The sequence below is a fragment of the Atractosteus spatula genome, chromosome 10, assembly GCF_055471065.1.
Source record: "Atractosteus spatula isolate fAtrSpa1 chromosome 10, fAtrSpa1.hap1, whole genome shotgun sequence".
Lineage (NCBI taxonomy): Eukaryota > Metazoa > Chordata > Actinopteri > Semionotiformes > Lepisosteidae > Atractosteus > Atractosteus spatula.
The window spans coordinates 9,122,125-9,138,708 of record NC_142715.1 but is presented as its reverse complement, the minus strand read 5'-3'; the positions used below and the strand labels follow the sequence as shown (position 1 = coordinate 9,138,708).

Sequence of the window (16,584 nt, the reverse complement as noted above, 5' to 3'; positions counted from 1 at the left end):
CAATTACGAAACGGTCTAAATGAATGATATACCGAACTTATGTCCTCTTGATATGTGTAAATTTGTAACTGAATGAATTTATATCTTTTGTATTCTGATAACCCTTACGATAAGATCTGTTTGGTTTACATGCATATTCTATATATTAATAAATGTATCCTCATGTATTAGTACCTGTGTGTGCGTTGTTTGAGTTATATCGCATGGTTGGATTCCAAGAACATTAAAAGAATCAATTTTGTGATTTACTGCCACAAAAATAATTGTCCCAGTAAATGCCCAAACCTCTACAGAACTGGTGCCTCATGAGAGCACACTACAATAGTGTGTGATCTCCTGTCCCAGCCTGAGGAGCAGACAGCGAGCCTGTCTCTCAATAATACTAATAATACAGTGTGTGATTCCCTGCCCAAACCAGAGGAACAGACAGTCAGCCTGTCTCTCAATAATAATAATACAGTGTGTGATCTCCTGTCCCAGCCTGGGAAACAGTGAAATAGCCTCTCAATAATTATAATACAGTGTGATCTACTGTCCCAGCCTAAAGAACACCAAGTGAGCCTGTATCTCAATAATAATAATACAGTGCGTGGTCTCCTGTCCCAGCTTGGGGAACAGTGAACCAGACTCTCAATAATAATAATACAGTGTGATCTACTGTCTCAGCCTGAGGAACAGTGAGTTTATCTGTCAATAATAATAATACAGTGTGATCTCCTGTCCCAGCATGAGGAACAGTGAGCTTGTCTCTCAATAATAATAATACAGTATGATCTCCTGTCCCAGCCTGAGGAATAGACAGTGAACCTGTCTCTCAATAATATTAATAACACAGTGTGTGACTTCCTGTCCCAGCCTGAAGAACAGACAGTGAGCCTGTCTCTCAATAATAATAATACAGTGTGTGACCTCCTGTCCCAACCTGAGGAACAGACAGGAGTGAGCCAGTCTCTCAATAACAATAAAGCAGATTATGATCTCCTGTAACAGCCTAAGGAACAGTCAGGTAAGAGCAGGTCTCTCAATAATAATAATACAGTGTGACTTCCTGTCCCAGCTTGAGGAAAAGACAGTAAGCCTGGCTCTCAATAATAATAATACAGTGTGTGACCTTCTGTCCCAGCCTGGGGAACAGTGAGCCAGACTCTCAATAATAATACTAATATACTGTGATCTACTGTTCCAGCCTGAGGAACAGACAGTTAGCCTGTCTCTGAGTAATAATAATACCGTGTGTGATCTCCTGCTCCAGCCTGAGGAACAGACAGTGAGACTGTCTCACAATAATAATAATAATAATAATAATAATACAGTGTGATCTCCTGTCCCAGCCTGGGGAACATACAGTGAGCCTGTCTCTCTATAATAATATAGTGTATGTCCTCCTGTCCCAGCCTGAGGAACAGACAGTGAGCCTGTCTCTCAATAATAATAATCCAGTGTGTGATCTCCTGTTCAAGCCCAAGCGAAGACACAGTGAGCCTATCTGTCAATAATAGTAATACAGTGTGTGATCTCCTGTCCCAGCCTGAGGAACAGTGAGCAGTCCTAATAGTTACCGCTTTCCGTATTATAATAATAATACAGTGTTGGATCTCCTGTCCCAGCCTGGGGAACAGTGAGCCAGACTCTCAATAATAATAATACAGTGTGATCTTCTCTCCCAGCCTGGGGAAAAGACCGTGAGCCTGTCTCACAATAATAATAATACAGTGTGTGATCTCTTGTCCCAGCCTGAGGAACAGACAGAGAGCCTGTCTCTCAATAATAATAATACAGTGTGTGATCTCCTGTCCCAGCCCAAACGACACAGACACAGTGTGCCTATCTGTCAATAATAATAATACAGCATGTGATCTCCTGCTCCAGCCTGAGGAACGGACAGTGAGACTGTCTCTCAATAATAATAATACAGTGTGATCTCCTGACCCAGCCTGGGGAACATACAGTGAGCCTGTCTCTCTATGATAATATTTCAGTGTGGGATCTCATGTCCAACTCTTAGGAACAGACAGTGAGCCTGTCTCTCATTAATAGTAATACAGTGTGTGATCTCCTGTCCCAGTCTGAGGAACAGACAGTCAGCCTATCTGTCAATAATAATAATAGTGTGTGATCTCCTGTCCCAGCCTGAGGAACAGAGAGTGAGCCTGTCTCTCAATAATAATACAGTGTGTGATCCTCTGTCCCAGCCTGAGGAACAGACAGTGAGCCTGTCTCTCAGTAATAATAATACCGTGTGTGATCTCCTGCTCCAGCCTGAGGAACAGACTGTGAGACTGTCTCTCAATAATAATAATAATAATACAGTGTGATCTCCTGTCCCAGCCTGGGGAACATACAGTGAGCCTGTCTCTCTATAATAATATAGTGTATGTCCTCCTGTCCCAGCCTGAGGAACAGACAGTGAGCCTGTCTCTCAATAATAATAATCCAGTGTGTGATCTCCTGTTCAAGCCCAAGCGAAGACACAGTGAGCCTATCTGTCAATAATAGTAATACAGTGTGTGATCTCCTGTCCCAGCCTGAGGAACAGTGAGCAGTCCTAATAGTTACCGCTTTCCTGATTTAGCTCAGCAGCTTTTATTTCGCCTGAAGCGCAAGCAACTTGTGAGAACAGGTTGGGTTTGCTGTGCTTAACCGGCTCGGCGTCTTCGTGTCGTAGTGCCGCAACGGTGTGTTTTCCTTCCTTCTCTTTTCAGCCCGGAAGAAATATTTTACTTGTTCCTTTTGTAGCCCACGCATGCCGACGCCTGTGTTGTGTTGTGGATTTTCTCCTTCTTTGAATTTGTACTCCTCCTCCCTCTCTCTCCCTACCTCTACCTCTCCCTCTCTCTACCTCTCCCTCTCTCCCTAACCCCCTCACCCTCCACCTCTCTCCCTCTCTCTACCTCTCTACCGCTCTACCTCTCTCTACCTCTCCCTACCCCTCTCTGCTCTCTCTCTCTCACTCTGGAGTTTATTTTCCAGACAGAAATCCAGCTCCGTTCCTCCTGTGGAAGATTGGTGATGCAGGATGAGAGCCCCTAACCGAGAGCACTGCAGCGGCAGGTTCTGTGGTCTGTTTCAAATCCGCCCGCGATGAGACACCGAGGAGAAATGAAGAGCCCCAGTCGCGCTAGAAAATCACCCGGGAAAGAGACTTTCAATGTAGGAAAAAAAAGTCGTTAGTAATGGACATAATATGTTTGTTTTGTTTTTTTAATCGCTGAGATGTGTGACTAAGCTCATACGACTAAGAGTTGCCCCCTTTGTCAAGATCTGGTAACCTGCTCGTCGCTGGTGGGCCAGATCGTGTCCCCCATCACTATACTGGGACAATAGGATCCACACAGACCGCAGGGTGAGCACCCCCTGCTGGCCCCACAGAGAGGGAGAGGTAGAGGTAGGGAGAGAGGTAGGGAGGGGAAAGGGGAGAGGTAGGGAGAGAGGTAGAGAGAGGGAGAGGTAGAGGTAGGGAGAGAGAGGAGGAGTACAAATTCAAGCAGAGGCCTGAGTGGAGCACTGTAGTATGGCCCTGACATCAATCCCTCAACTCTCTGCATAAAGCAGTGTCTTATGGGCATGACATCCCACCCCCACCACTCTCAGTGGAAAGCACTGTCATATAACCATGACATCCCACCTCCTCTGGTCTCTGCGATAAGCAGTATCTTCAAGCCCTGACATCCCACCCCCGCCACTCTCTGTGTAAAGCAGTGTCATATGGCCCTGACATCCCAACTCCGCCACTCTCTATGTAAACCAGTGTCATATGGCCCTGACATCCCACCCCCACTACTCTCTGTGTAAAGCACTGTCGTATGGCCCTGACATTACACCCCCACCACTCTCTGCGGAAAGCACTGTCGTATAGCCCTGATATCCACCCCTCCACTCTTTGAATAAAGCAGTGTCGCATGGCCCTGACATCCCACCCCTCCACTCTCTGCATTAAGCTGTGTTGTCAGGCCCTGACATCCCACCCCCGCCACTCTCTGTGTAAAGCAGTGTCATATGGCCCTGACACCAATCGCTCCACTCTCTGCATAAAGCAGTGTCTTATGGCCCTGAAACCCTCCCCACCACTCTCTGCATAAAGCAGTATCGTCAAGCCCTGACATCCCTCCCCCGCCACTCTCTGTGTAAAGCACTGTCGTATGGCCCTGACATCACACCCCCACCACTCTCTGCGTAAAGCACTGTCGTATAGCCCTGACACCCACCCCTCCACTCTCTGCATAAAGCAGTGTCGTCAAGCCCTGACATCCCACCCCCGCCACTCTCTACGTAAAGAAGTGTCGTATGGCCTTGACACCCACACCTCCACTCTCTGCGTTCAGCTGTGTTGTCAGGCCCTGACATCCCACCCCCGCCACTCTCTGTGTAAAGCAGTGTCATATGGCCCTGACACCAATCCCTCCACTCTCTGCATAAAGCACTGTCGTATGGCCCTGACATCCCACCCCCGCCACTCTCTGTGTAAAGCACTGTTGTATGGCCCTGACATCACACCCCCATCACTCTCTGCGGAAAGCACTGTCGTATAGCCCTGACACCCACCCCTCCATTCTTTGCATAAAGCAGTGTCGTCAAGCCCTGACATCCCACCCCCGCCACTCTCTACGTAAAGAAGTGTCGTATGGCCCTGACACCCACCAGTCAACTCTGTGCTGAAAGCAGTGACGTCAAGCCCTGACATTCCACCCCCTTTACTCTCTGCGTAAAGCACTGTCATATGGCCCTGACATCCCACCCCCACTACTCTCTGTGTAAAGCACTGTCGTATAGCCCTGACATCCACCCCTCCACTCTTTGAATAAAGCAGTGTCGTATGGCCCTGACATCCCACCCCTCCACTCTCTGCGTTAAGCTGTGTTGTCAGGCCCTGACATCCCACCCCCACCACTCTCTGTGTAAAGCAGTGTCATATGGCCCTGACACCAATCGCTCCACTCTCTGCATAAAGCAGTGTCTTATGGCCCTGAAACCCTCCCCACCACTCTCTGCATAAAGCAGTATCGTCAAGCCCTGACATCCCTCCCCCGCCACTCTCTGTGTAAAGCACTGTCGTATGGCCCTGACATCACACCCCCACCACTCTCTGCGTAAAGCACTGTCGTATAGCCCTGACACCCACCCCTCCACTCTCTGCATAAAGCAGTGTCGTCAAGCCCTGACATCCCACCCCCGCCACTCTCTACGTAAAGAAGTGTCGTATGGCCCTGACACCCACACCTCCACTCTCTGTGTTCAGCTGTGTTGTCAGGCCCTGACATCCCACCCCCGCCACTCTCTTTGTAAAGCAGTGTCATATGGCCCTGACACCAATCCCTCCACTCTCTGCATAAAGCACTGTCGTATGGCCCTGACATCCCACCCCCGCCACTCTCTGTGTAAAGCACTGTTGTATGGCCCTGACATCACACCCCCATCACTCTCTGCGGAAAGCACTGTTGTATAGCCCTGACACCCACCCCTCCATTCTTTGCATAAAGCAGTGTCGTCAAGCCCTGACATCCCACCCCCGCCACACTCTACGTAAAGAAGTGTCGTATGGCCCTGACACCCACCCCTCCACTCTCTGCGTTAAGCTGTGTTGTCAGGCCCTGACATCCCATCCCCACCACTCTCTGTGTAAAGCACTGTCGTATGACCCTGACATCACACCCCCACCACTCTCTGCGTAAAGCACTGTCGTATAACCCTGACACGCACCCCTCCACTCTCTGCATAAAGCAGTGTCGTCAAGCCCTGACATCCCACCCCCACCACTCCCTGCGGAAAGCACTGTCGTATAGCCCTGACACCCACCCCTCCACTCTTTGAATAAAGCAGTGTCGTCTAGCCCTGACATCCCACCCCCGCCACTAACTGCGTAAAGTAGTATCGTATGGCCCTGACACGCACCCCTCCACTCTCTGCATAAAGCAGTCGTCTAGCCCTGACATCCCATCCCCACCACTCTCTGTGTAAAGCACTGTCGTATGGCCCTGACATCACACCCCCACCACTCTCTGAGGAAAGCACTGTCGTATAGCCCTGACACCCACCCCTCCACTCTCTGCATAAAGCAGTGTCGTAAAGCCCTGAAATCCGACCCCCACCACTCTCTGCGTAAAGCAGCATCGTCAGGCCCTGACATCCCACCCCCACCACTCTCTGCGTAAAGCACTGTCGTATAGCCCTGACATCCCACCTCCGCAACTCTCTGCGTAAAGCACTGTCATATGGCCCTGACATCCCACCCCCTCCAATCTCTGTGTAAAGCAGTGTCGTACGACCCTGACATATCTCCCCCACCACTCTCTGCGTAAAGCACTGTCGTCAGCCTCTGACATCCCACCCCCACCACTCTCTGCGTAAAGCAGTCTTATGGCCCTGACACACACACCTGCCACTCTCTGCATAATGCAGTCTCATCGGGCCCTGACATCCCACCCCCGCCACTCTCTGCGTAAAGCAGTATCATCAGGCCCTGACATCCCACCCCCACCACTCTCTGCGTAAAGCAGTCGTGTTGCCCTGACACCCACCCCCTCCACTCTCTGTGTAAAGCGTTGTCGTATGGCCCTGACATCCCACCTCTTCCGCTCTCTGCGTAAACAGTGTCGTACGACCCTGACATCCGTCCCCCACCACTCTCTGCGTAAAGCAATGTCGTATGGCCCTGACATCCAACCCCGCCACTCTCTGCGTAAAGCAGTATCGTCAGGCCCTGACATCCCACCCCTGACACTCTCTGCGTAAAGAAGTGTCGTATGGCCCTGACACCCACCCCTCCACTCTCTGCGTTAAGCAGTGTTGTCAGGCCCTAATATCCCACCCCCTCCACTTTCTGCATAGAGCAGTGTCTTATGACCCTGACATCCCATCCCCACCGCTCTCTGTGTAAAGCACTGTCGTATGGCCCTGACATCCCACCCCCGCCACTCTCTCCGTAAAGAAGTGTCGTCAAGCCCTGATATCCCACCTCCGCCACTCTCTCCGTAAAGAAGTGTCGTATGGCTCTGACATCCCACCCCCGCCACTCTCTGCGTAAAGCAGTAATTAATTAATAATTATAATTGCTTACACTTACATAGTGCTCTTTTGGACACTCCACTCAACCCGCTTTACAGGCAATCGTGTCTCCCCTCCACTACCAAACAGGAGGGGATGATGCGACGGCAGCCATAGTGCACCAGAATGCTCACCACACATCCGCTATTAGTGGGGAGGAGAGCAGAGAGTAATGAAGCCAATTCATATATGGGGATTATTAGGAGGCCATGATTGGTAAGGGCTAATGGGAAATTTGGCCAGGACGCCGGGGTTATACCCCTACTCTTTTCAGGAAACGCCCTGGGATTTTTAATCACCACAGAGAGTCAGGACCTCGCTTTTACGTCTCATCCAAAGGATGGCACCTGTTTACAGTATAGTGTCCCCATCACTATACTGGGGCATTAGGACCCATGTGGACCACAGGGTGAGCGCCTCCTGCTGGCCCGACTAATACCTATTCCAGCAGCAACCTTTCCCAGGAGGTCTCCCATCCAGGTACTGACCAGGCTCACACCTGCTTAACTTCAGTGGGTTGCCAGTTGTTAGTTGCAGGGTGATATGGCTGCTGGCAGAGTCAGGGTCAGAGTTAGGGATGATCGTCACTATCGTCAGGGTTAGGGTTAGGTGCGATCGTCGGGTTTTGTCAGGGTTAGGGTTAGGGTTTGGTACGATCGTCAGTATCGTCAGGGTTAGGGTTAGGTGCAATCGTCAGTATTGACAGGGTCAGGGTAGGGAAACAAAGCTCTTTCTCCCAGATTTTCTCTAAGAAGGGACCATCTGGGACAAGGAGTGTTGCACTCTCCTTCCAACGACTGAAACCCTCCCAGTTTATTTTCTGATGTTCAGGCCTTGTGGAAAGGTAATATGAAGTCTTTTGATCCACTCCGTTTCCTTTTTCTTTCTTTCCATCTCTGTCCAGTTGGGGTTGCTCTCCAGTCCTGTGGCCTCCAGCGCTTCCAGCCCGTGCTGTAGGAAGTGTGCCACCAGGTGAGTCCTCCTTTCCCGCTGGTTCCGGATGTTGTACCTGTGTTGTGCCAGTCGGGTTCGGATGGAGTTACCCGTTTCCCCCACATAGGTCACCCCGCATGTTTTGCACTGGATGCCATAGACAGCATTATTGGTGTTTTCTGAGAGCACCCTTTGCAACTGGAAGATTTCTTTGGTTTTGTTGTTTTGGATCGTTGTTTTCTGTTTGAAGTGTTTGGCTTTTGGTGTATTTGATCTGTTTTGTACTGGTTTTAGTTTGCTTTGGACTAAATAATCCTGTAGGTTTTTGTTTTTTCGTTATGCAGATATGATTTTGTGTTCCCTCAGTAGGTTTGTGTTTTCTAATATCGTGGTGAATGTAGACTTTAGTTTTTGGTTGGTTATTCCGCTGAGTTGGGAGTATGTTGTGATGAGGGGGATTATTTTGCTGTCATCAGGTGTTTTTCTGTTTAGAAATGTTTGTGCCACATTTCTGAGGAATCTTTGTGTATATCCTCTCGGGCGTAGAGCTTGGGCTTGGAAGAGTGTGTGTTTGGCTTCCTCAAAGTCTTGTTGTTGTGTGCAGATTTTGTGGAAGCGTAGGAGTTGTGATTTTCCCAGTCCTTTGAAAGTATGTTTTGGGTGGAAGCTGTCTTTGTGCAGTAAGCCGTGTGTGTCCGTGTCTTTGAAATATACCTTGATGTCCAGTTTGCCTGTGTTGTTGAAGGAGGAACCCTTGTATGTGGTGGTGTCTAGGAAGTCTATCTGGTTTTCATGCTTGGTGTATTTGAGTTTAATGGACCTGTGGTGTGTGTTGAGAGTGTTAATGAATTCTTGAAAGGACTGTGGGCCGTGCGTCCACGTTCCCCAGATGTCGTCAAGGTACCTGAAGTAGTGTGTAGGTTTGTGTGTACATTTTGGGAATACTGTGGCTTCCCAATGGGCCATATAGATGTCAGCATAGGCCGGAGCAAAGCGTTTCCCCGTAGCAGTTCCTTTTATTTGTAAGTAGTATTGCTCTTCAAATTCAAAATCGTTTTTGTTGAGGCTAATTTCCAATAGCTTCAGAATTTGTGTTTCTGGTCTGTTGCGGTCAGAGTATTTGAGAAATACTGCTTTCAGTCCCTCCGTAGTTTCAATGTTGGTGTATAAACTGTCAATGTCAATGGTGAACAGGAAGGCTTCCTGTTGTATTGTAGCATTTTTGACTTCGGCTACAAAGTCATAGGTGTCTTTGATGTAACTTGGGTGGTGTTTAGAAATGGGGTTGAGGAAATGGTCTAGATATTCTGCTATTATGTAGGATTCACTGTTGCAGTCGGACACTATGGGCCTCCCAGGTGGAATTTCGTAGTGGAGTGGCCATGTTTCTGGGGCTTTATGAATTTTTGGGAGGAGGTAGAAAATCCTCGGTCGTGGTGATTCCTCTCCTCTTAGGTAGAATGCCTGTTTTTTGGTTAGGTGTTTTAATTCAACCAGAGTTTGTAGGATTTGCCCTATTTCTAGTGCTGTTTGTTTGTACAGCGGTTCTTCCAATGTAGTATAGTGTTTCTGATTATTTAATTGTCTGTGTGCTTCTGCAATGTATTTTTCTCTATCCATGATAACTATTGCACTCCCTTTGTCTGCTGGTTTTATGACTATATGTTTGTTTTCCTTTAAATGTTTTAAGGCTACGGGTTCCTCCTTTGTTATGTTGTGTGAGTCCCTGTATGGTCGGAGTTTTTGTAGAATTCTGTTGTCCTCTTGAATTATTTCCTGGATTTCTGGTGGCAGTTGGTTTTCCCTTGGTTCCCAACTGGATTTAGGCAGGAAGGGAACCCTTTCTGTGTCGGTGTCTTTATCCTCAAAGAAGGCGGTCAGTTTAAGGCGACGGTGGTATTGTCGGATTTTGCTTTTCAGTCTGGTTTTCTAACCTTTCTTTGTCCCTACTGTGGGGACAAATGATAAGCTCTTATTGAGGAGGTTTATTTGTTCAGTTGTGGGGTGGAAGTTGTTGCTTAGATTTACAATATTTTTGTTGTTCTTGTCCCCATCTTGTTCTGCGGCTTTGGGGCTTACCAGTTTAAATGTTGTGACCAGTGGTCTAGCATTTTTTTAGCTGTTGCGGTGGTCCAGTGAATTCCATCTCTTTCTGTCTTGAAAAGAGCTTCTTCCAGTTTGGGGAGGTATGGCATGTTTTGCTGTATGTGATTGTTTATTGTGTCCAGGTTTTTCCTGGTCTCTGGAGTAATTAATCAGTGGGATGTATATTTCTGCAGATGGGAAGGTTCCCTTAGCCTCCCGTAGCATCTGTCATAGTTGTTTGATAGCTGTTTCCTTTGCTTTTTGTGCCTTGTTATTGATTCCAAAGGATAGAATGATTTTCTCCACTACTGTGTTCCGGGGGGTGTGTTGTAGGAGGTTTGCTGCATTGTAAAATGATGCTCCTGGGTAGCTTTCTATCTGTAGATCTGGATTTTCATAGGGGGGTATTCTTGATAAATTGGAGTCCCCTATGCAGAGCCAGCGTTTGTGGGTTTCCAGCTTCCTGTCCATTAGCTTTCTTGTGGTCTTGTCATGTCGGTGTGGTCTGTATCTTGGTTGGGCTGGTGCTGGTGTGGGGGGGTAATAGTCGGGGTCGGAGTCAGGGTTAGGATCAGGGTTAATGTCAGGGTTAAGATTAGGGTTAGGGTTAGGACCAGGGTCAGGGTTAGGATCAGGGTTAATGTCAGTGTTAGTATTAGGGTTAGGGTAGGGGAACAAAGCTCTTTCTCCTAGATTTTCTCTAAGAAGGGACCATCTGGGACAAGGAGTGTTGCACTCTCCTTCCAACGACTGAAACCCTCCCACTTTATTTTCTGATGTTCAGGCCTTGTGGAAAGGTAGTATGAAGTCTTCTCTGTCTTCTTGCTTCTCTGCTCTCTTCGGATCCTTTGTGGCCTGGGGATTGGAGGAAAGTAATCTATTTCTGGAGTATATGCTCTGGCTCTCATGGGGCCAGATTTCTGGGTTGGATGTCTGCTTTCCCAGTGTCTCTTCACTGGTTCTGGAAGGGATTCTGCCTGGGTTACGTATGTCTCTTCTGAGCCATTTACCTCTTCCCTGATTAGTGTGTCGAGTATTTGGAATCTGTTTGGAGACGTGGGGATAGTGGATTCCTTGTTGCTAAGTGTAGCAGTAACCATAGCTTGTGTATGGTCCAACGTGTCCTTCTGTATTTTCCTCCCATAATTTTTCTTTGCCCAGTTGGAGGCAACCGCGAAAGCTTGTTCCCAGCCGGGAAGCTCCAGGTCCTCCAGTCGTCTGGACAGATGTGTGAGAGTTTCCTCGTAGTGCTCTTCGAGGATCTGCAATGTGGTGTGGAGCCAGTTTTTGGCATTGCTTACTAGCTTCAAACATGTGAGTTCGGTTGGGTTGGCCGGTCTTATGAGGTGCTTGAGTTCCTCTGTCTTCCGTCGTAGGCTGGCAGGTGCCTGGTTCTCCCCTCCGGAAACTGCTGTGTTTTTTAGGTGGTTGACTGTCTGGATCATTTTGTAGATGATCCTGGTTCCTAGTTGGAAGGTATCCTGTCTGTTTGATGTGTCTGATGTGGTGTGGTTTGGTGTGTAGGCGGTGTGGGTGGCGGTGTGGGGAGTGACCGTAAGGCAGCGTGCGTTGTCAACTCTGGGTTGACGCATACCATAACGATCCATACTTAAAAAAATAAAAAAAGCTTCGTTCATAAAGCTTCGTTGGCACCGTTAGGTTTCCACTGTTAGGCAATTTACCTCTGTAGAGTCTATGGCTCCGTGAAAAGGCAATCTTGCTTTTCTTTGTGTCGCGGCGTTTCGACCTGCCTGGGTCTTCTTCAGGCGTTGTTATGCGGTGGCGATGCGGGGCGAGGAGCTGGTCTAGGCTGCGCGCTTTTTGCTGTGGGTGCGGGCCACTTGCAGGGGCTTGTACAACTCATACTTACCTGGCAGGGGAGATACCTTGATCAAGAAGGAGGTTCACCCAGGGTGAGGCTCGGCCATTGCACTCCGGCTGTGCTGACCCCTGCGAACTCCCCAAATGTGGGAATCTCGACTGCATAATTTCTGGTAGTGGGGGACTGCGTTCGCGCTCTCCCCTGATGTGCTTGGTCCATATCGGATACGGAAGAGTTACGACACCACAAGCTGCGATAGAATCCCAGTTCGAAAGGAGTCGATGCCACTGCTGGTTCCCGGTTTCTTTTAGTTAGAGGTCCGGAGAAGCATTTCAAGCTGGTTACACTACTCCTTCCGGACATTCATTCCCTTTTCAAAGTCAGTCGTTTTGCTGTAATCTGCATTATTTAGGCTGATTATCGAGGTTAGCCTTTATTTGGTCATGGGGGCCTCGGTACTGTATGCTAATTCTCAAGACAGTTTCACCCGTTTTCTGATTGCTAGGTTCTGTAGCAGTGCAGACATGTCAAACAGTGAATGGCTGTACCTCTATTGTATCCGTGCTCAATGAATGAAATCAGTAATAAATGAATATATGTATAGTTATACGAAAAACAAGTGGTTTATCGACTCATCTTCATTTGCAGATTTAGAGGCAGCTTCGATATTTGTTTTACAAACGGGTTTTTTTTTTAATATGGGTCACACACATGCCATAGCAACAAAACATCTCTAGAGATGAGGCTATAGATCACCTTTCCATCCTCCAGGTTTTCCTCCCAAAGCCTACGGTACCAACGGCGACCCCTGCTGGCCGAGAGAGCAAAAGCTTGCAGCACCTGGCATTCCCAGGCGGTCTCCCATCCAAGTACTAACCAGGCCCAACCCTACTCAGCTTCCGAGATCAGACGAGATCAGGCGCGTGCAGGGTGGTGTGGCCGCAAGCGAAAGCCATGACGCCTGACTCGCTACTTGAAGCTGTGTGTGGCTGGGGCTCCGTGCCCCCCGAGCGGGACTGAAGGATCGTTCGTGTGCAACTCTTTGGAAAGGAGCTTCTTTCCAAATCGCATTGCGTACCTGGATGTTGGCGAATGTGCTCCCTTGTGTTGGCTTGTCCCGCACTGGAGGAGAACAAACAAACTGCTCGGAGGAGCACAAGGCAAGTCTTCACAAGACAAAAACCTCCAGTGCACAGCACTCTGAAAACATTTCTGGGCTGTCGCGTGTTTATTTCAGCACATAAAGCGCACCAGTCCAACACGTCGGCCGGGCGCGCGGCGCCTCCGCCCTCTTGTGGCCTTGCGGCGTCAGAGCAAGAGGCTCCTTCTCGCTGCCTTTCCGCTGTGTTGCAGAGCCCCGAGAGGGAACCTGGAGCGCACACTTTGCGGGGGGCGGGGGACCGCGTTCGCGCTCTGCCCCCGGTCTCTTGCGCAAGTACTAAATCTCACGGCGCCAGCCAGCGGCCAGGAGACAAGTACAATATCGCAGGACAGGGGGGCCTCGTCATTGATTGTTACATATGAGACGCTGATTAGGAGGAGACCCCGACTGATTGGTAAAGGGGAACACTAACACCAGAGTGACACCTCCGGCATCTCTTTTTGAGAGACGCCTTGGAATTTCTTAATGGCCAAGGAGGGTCGGGACCTCGGTTTTACGCCTCCCCCGAAGAGCGGCGCCTGTTTGTGCCGCAGAGTGTTGCCATCAGGATGCTGGGGCATAAGAAAGCCACACAGACCGCAGGGTGAGCGCTCCCTACTGGTCCCAGTCACACCTCTTGCAGGAGCAGCAGCAACCTGAGCTTTTCCGGGGGGAATCTCCCATCCGGGTGCCAGCTAGGCTCACACCTGCTGGGCTGCCGTGGGTGAGCCCAGTCGAGAGTCGCAGGGTGAGATCTAGTCACCGGGGAGAAACGATACAAGCGAAGGATTACTCGGCTCCCAGCACTTGAAAACACTGACAAATGACTCGTTCCGGCCGGAACTGAATGTACCTGCATGTGTCGTGTCGTCTTCTTCCCCCGCCCCGTTGTGTTTGCTGTATTGTCTTTGAAGCCGGCCCCCGAGACAAGACGGGCTGTTCCTGTGCCCCAATTAACACTTTACAGGTGCCATTCCCCGGCTTTGTGGCCATTGTCGGTGGTCACACACTCTATTATTATTATTATAATTATTATTATTATTATTATTGAGAGACAGGCTCACTGTCTGTTCCTCAGGCTGGGACAGGAGATCACAAACTGTTTTTTTATTATTGAGAGACGGACTGACTGTCTGTTCCCCAGGCTGGGACAGTGGATCACACTCTTTATTATTATTACTGAGAGACAGGCTCACTGTCTGTATCTCAGGCTAGGACAGGAGATCAAACAGTTTATTAATATAATTGAGAGATAGGCTTACTGTCTCTTCCTTTGGGCTGGGACAGGACATCACACACTGTATTATTATTATTGAGAGACAGGCTCACTGTCTGTTCCTCAGGCTGGGACAGGAGATCACACTGTATTATTATTATTGAGAGTCTGGCTCACTGTTCCCCAGGCTGGGACAGGAGGTCACACACTGTATTATTATTATTGAGAGACAGGCTCACTGTCTGTTCCTCAGGCTAGGACAGGAGGTCACACACTGTATTATTCTTATTGAGGGAAAGGCTCACTCTCTGTTCCTCAGGCTTGGACAGGAAGTCACACACTGTATTATTATTAATGAGGGAAAGACTCACTGTCTGTTCCTCAGGCTGGGACAGAAGATCACACACTGTATTTGTATTATTGAGAGACAGACTCACTGTTCCTCAGGCTGGGACAGGAGATCACACTGTATTATTATTATTGAGAGTCTGGCTCACTGTTCCCCAGGCTGGGGCAGGAGGTCACACACTGTATTATTATAATTGAGAGGCAGGCTCACTGTCTCTTCCTCAGGCTGGGACAGGAGGTCACACACTGTATTTTTATTATTTTGAGAGACTGGCTCACAGTCTGTTCCTCAGGCTTGGACAGGAAGTCACACACTGTATTATTATTATTGAGAGACAGGCTCACTGTCTGTTCCTCAGGCTAGGACAGGAGATCACACACTGTATTATTATTATCGAGAGACCTGCTCTTTCCTGACTGTTCCTTAGGCTGGGACAGGAGATCATAATCTGCTTTATTATTATTGAGAAACCGGCTCACTCCTATCTGTTCCTCAGGTTGGGACAGGAGATCACACACTGTATTATTATTAATGAGAGACGGGCTGACTGTCTGTTCCCCAGGCTAGGACAGTGGATCACACACTATATTATTATTACTGAGAGACAGGCTCACTTTCTGTTCCCCAGACTGGGACAGGAGATCACACTCTGTATTATTATTATTGAGAGAGAGGCTCACTGACTGTGTCTCAGGCTGGGACAGGAGATCACACAGTTTATTAATATTATTGAGAGATAGGCTCACTGTTTCTTACTTTGGGCTGGGACAGGAGATCACAAACTGTATTATTATTATTGAGAGACAGGCTCACTGCCTGTTCCTCAGGCTGGGACAGGAGATCACACTGTATTATTATTATTGAGAGACAGGTTCACTGTCTGTTCCTCAGGCTAGTACAGGTGATCACGCACTGTATTATTATTATTGAGATATAGGCTCACTGTCTGTTCCTCTTGCTGGGACTGGAGATCACACACTGTTCTATTATTATTGAGAGACATGCTCACTGTTTGTTCCTCAGACTGGGACAGTACATTCCACACAAGGTTATTATTATTGAGAGACAGGTTCACTGTCTGTTCCTCAGGCTAAGACAGGAGATCACACACTGTATTATTATTATTGAGAGTCAGGCTCACTGTTCCTCAGGCTGGGACAGGAGATCACACTGTATTATTATTATTAAGAGACAAGCTCACTGTTCCTCAGGCTGGGACAGGAGGTGACACACTGTATTATTATTATTGAGAGACAGGCTCGCTGTTCCTCAGGCTGGGACAGGAGGTAACACACTTTATTATTATTATTGAGAGAGAGGTTCACTGTCTGTTACTCATGCTGGGACAGGAAGTCACACACTGTATTATTATTATTGAGAGACAGGCTCACTGTCTGTTCCTCAGGCTGGGACAGGAGGTCACACACTGTATTATTATTATTGAGAGACAGGTTCACTGTCTGTTCCTCAGGCGAGTACAGGTGATCACGCACTGTATTATTGTTATTGAGATATAGGCTCACTGTCTGTTCCTCTTGCTGGGACTAAAGATCACACAGTTCTATTATTATTGAGAGAAATGCTCACTGTTTGTTCCTCAGACTGGGACAGGACATTCCACACAAGGTTATTATTATTGAGAGACAGGTTCACTGTCTGTTCCTCAGGCTAAGACAGGAGATCACACACTGTATTATTATTATTGAGAGATAGGCTCACTGTCTCTTCTTTTGGGCTGGGACAGGAGATCACACACTCTATTATTATTACTGACAGAGAGGTTCACTGTCTCTTCCTCAGGCTGGGACAGGAGGTCACACACTGTATTATTATTATTGAGAGACAGGTTCACTGTCTGTTCCTCAGGCTAGTACAGGTGATCACGCACTGTATTATTATTATTGAGATATAGGCTCACTGTCTGTTCCTCTTGCGGGGACTGGAGATCACACACTGTTCTATTATTAGTGAGAGTCAGGCTCACTGTTCCTCAGGTT

At 48.4% G+C, this 16,584-nt stretch overlaps 2 non-coding genes across 2 annotated transcripts; one reads left to right on the top strand and one right to left on the bottom strand.

Moving 5' to 3' along the window:
- Positions 1–11,921: 11,921 nt before the first annotated feature.
- On the top strand, positions 11,922–12,085 carry LOC148824829 (U1 spliceosomal RNA). Its single transcript, XR_016091840.1, has one exon. It is a non-coding gene; the product is annotated as a U1 spliceosomal RNA (small nuclear RNA).
- Positions 12,086–12,709: 624 nt separating this feature from the next.
- Positions 12,710–12,828, bottom strand: LOC148824828 (5S ribosomal RNA). Its single transcript, XR_016092878.1, has one exon. It is a non-coding gene; the product is annotated as a 5S ribosomal RNA (ribosomal RNA).
- Positions 12,829–16,584: the final 3,756 nt, after the last annotated feature.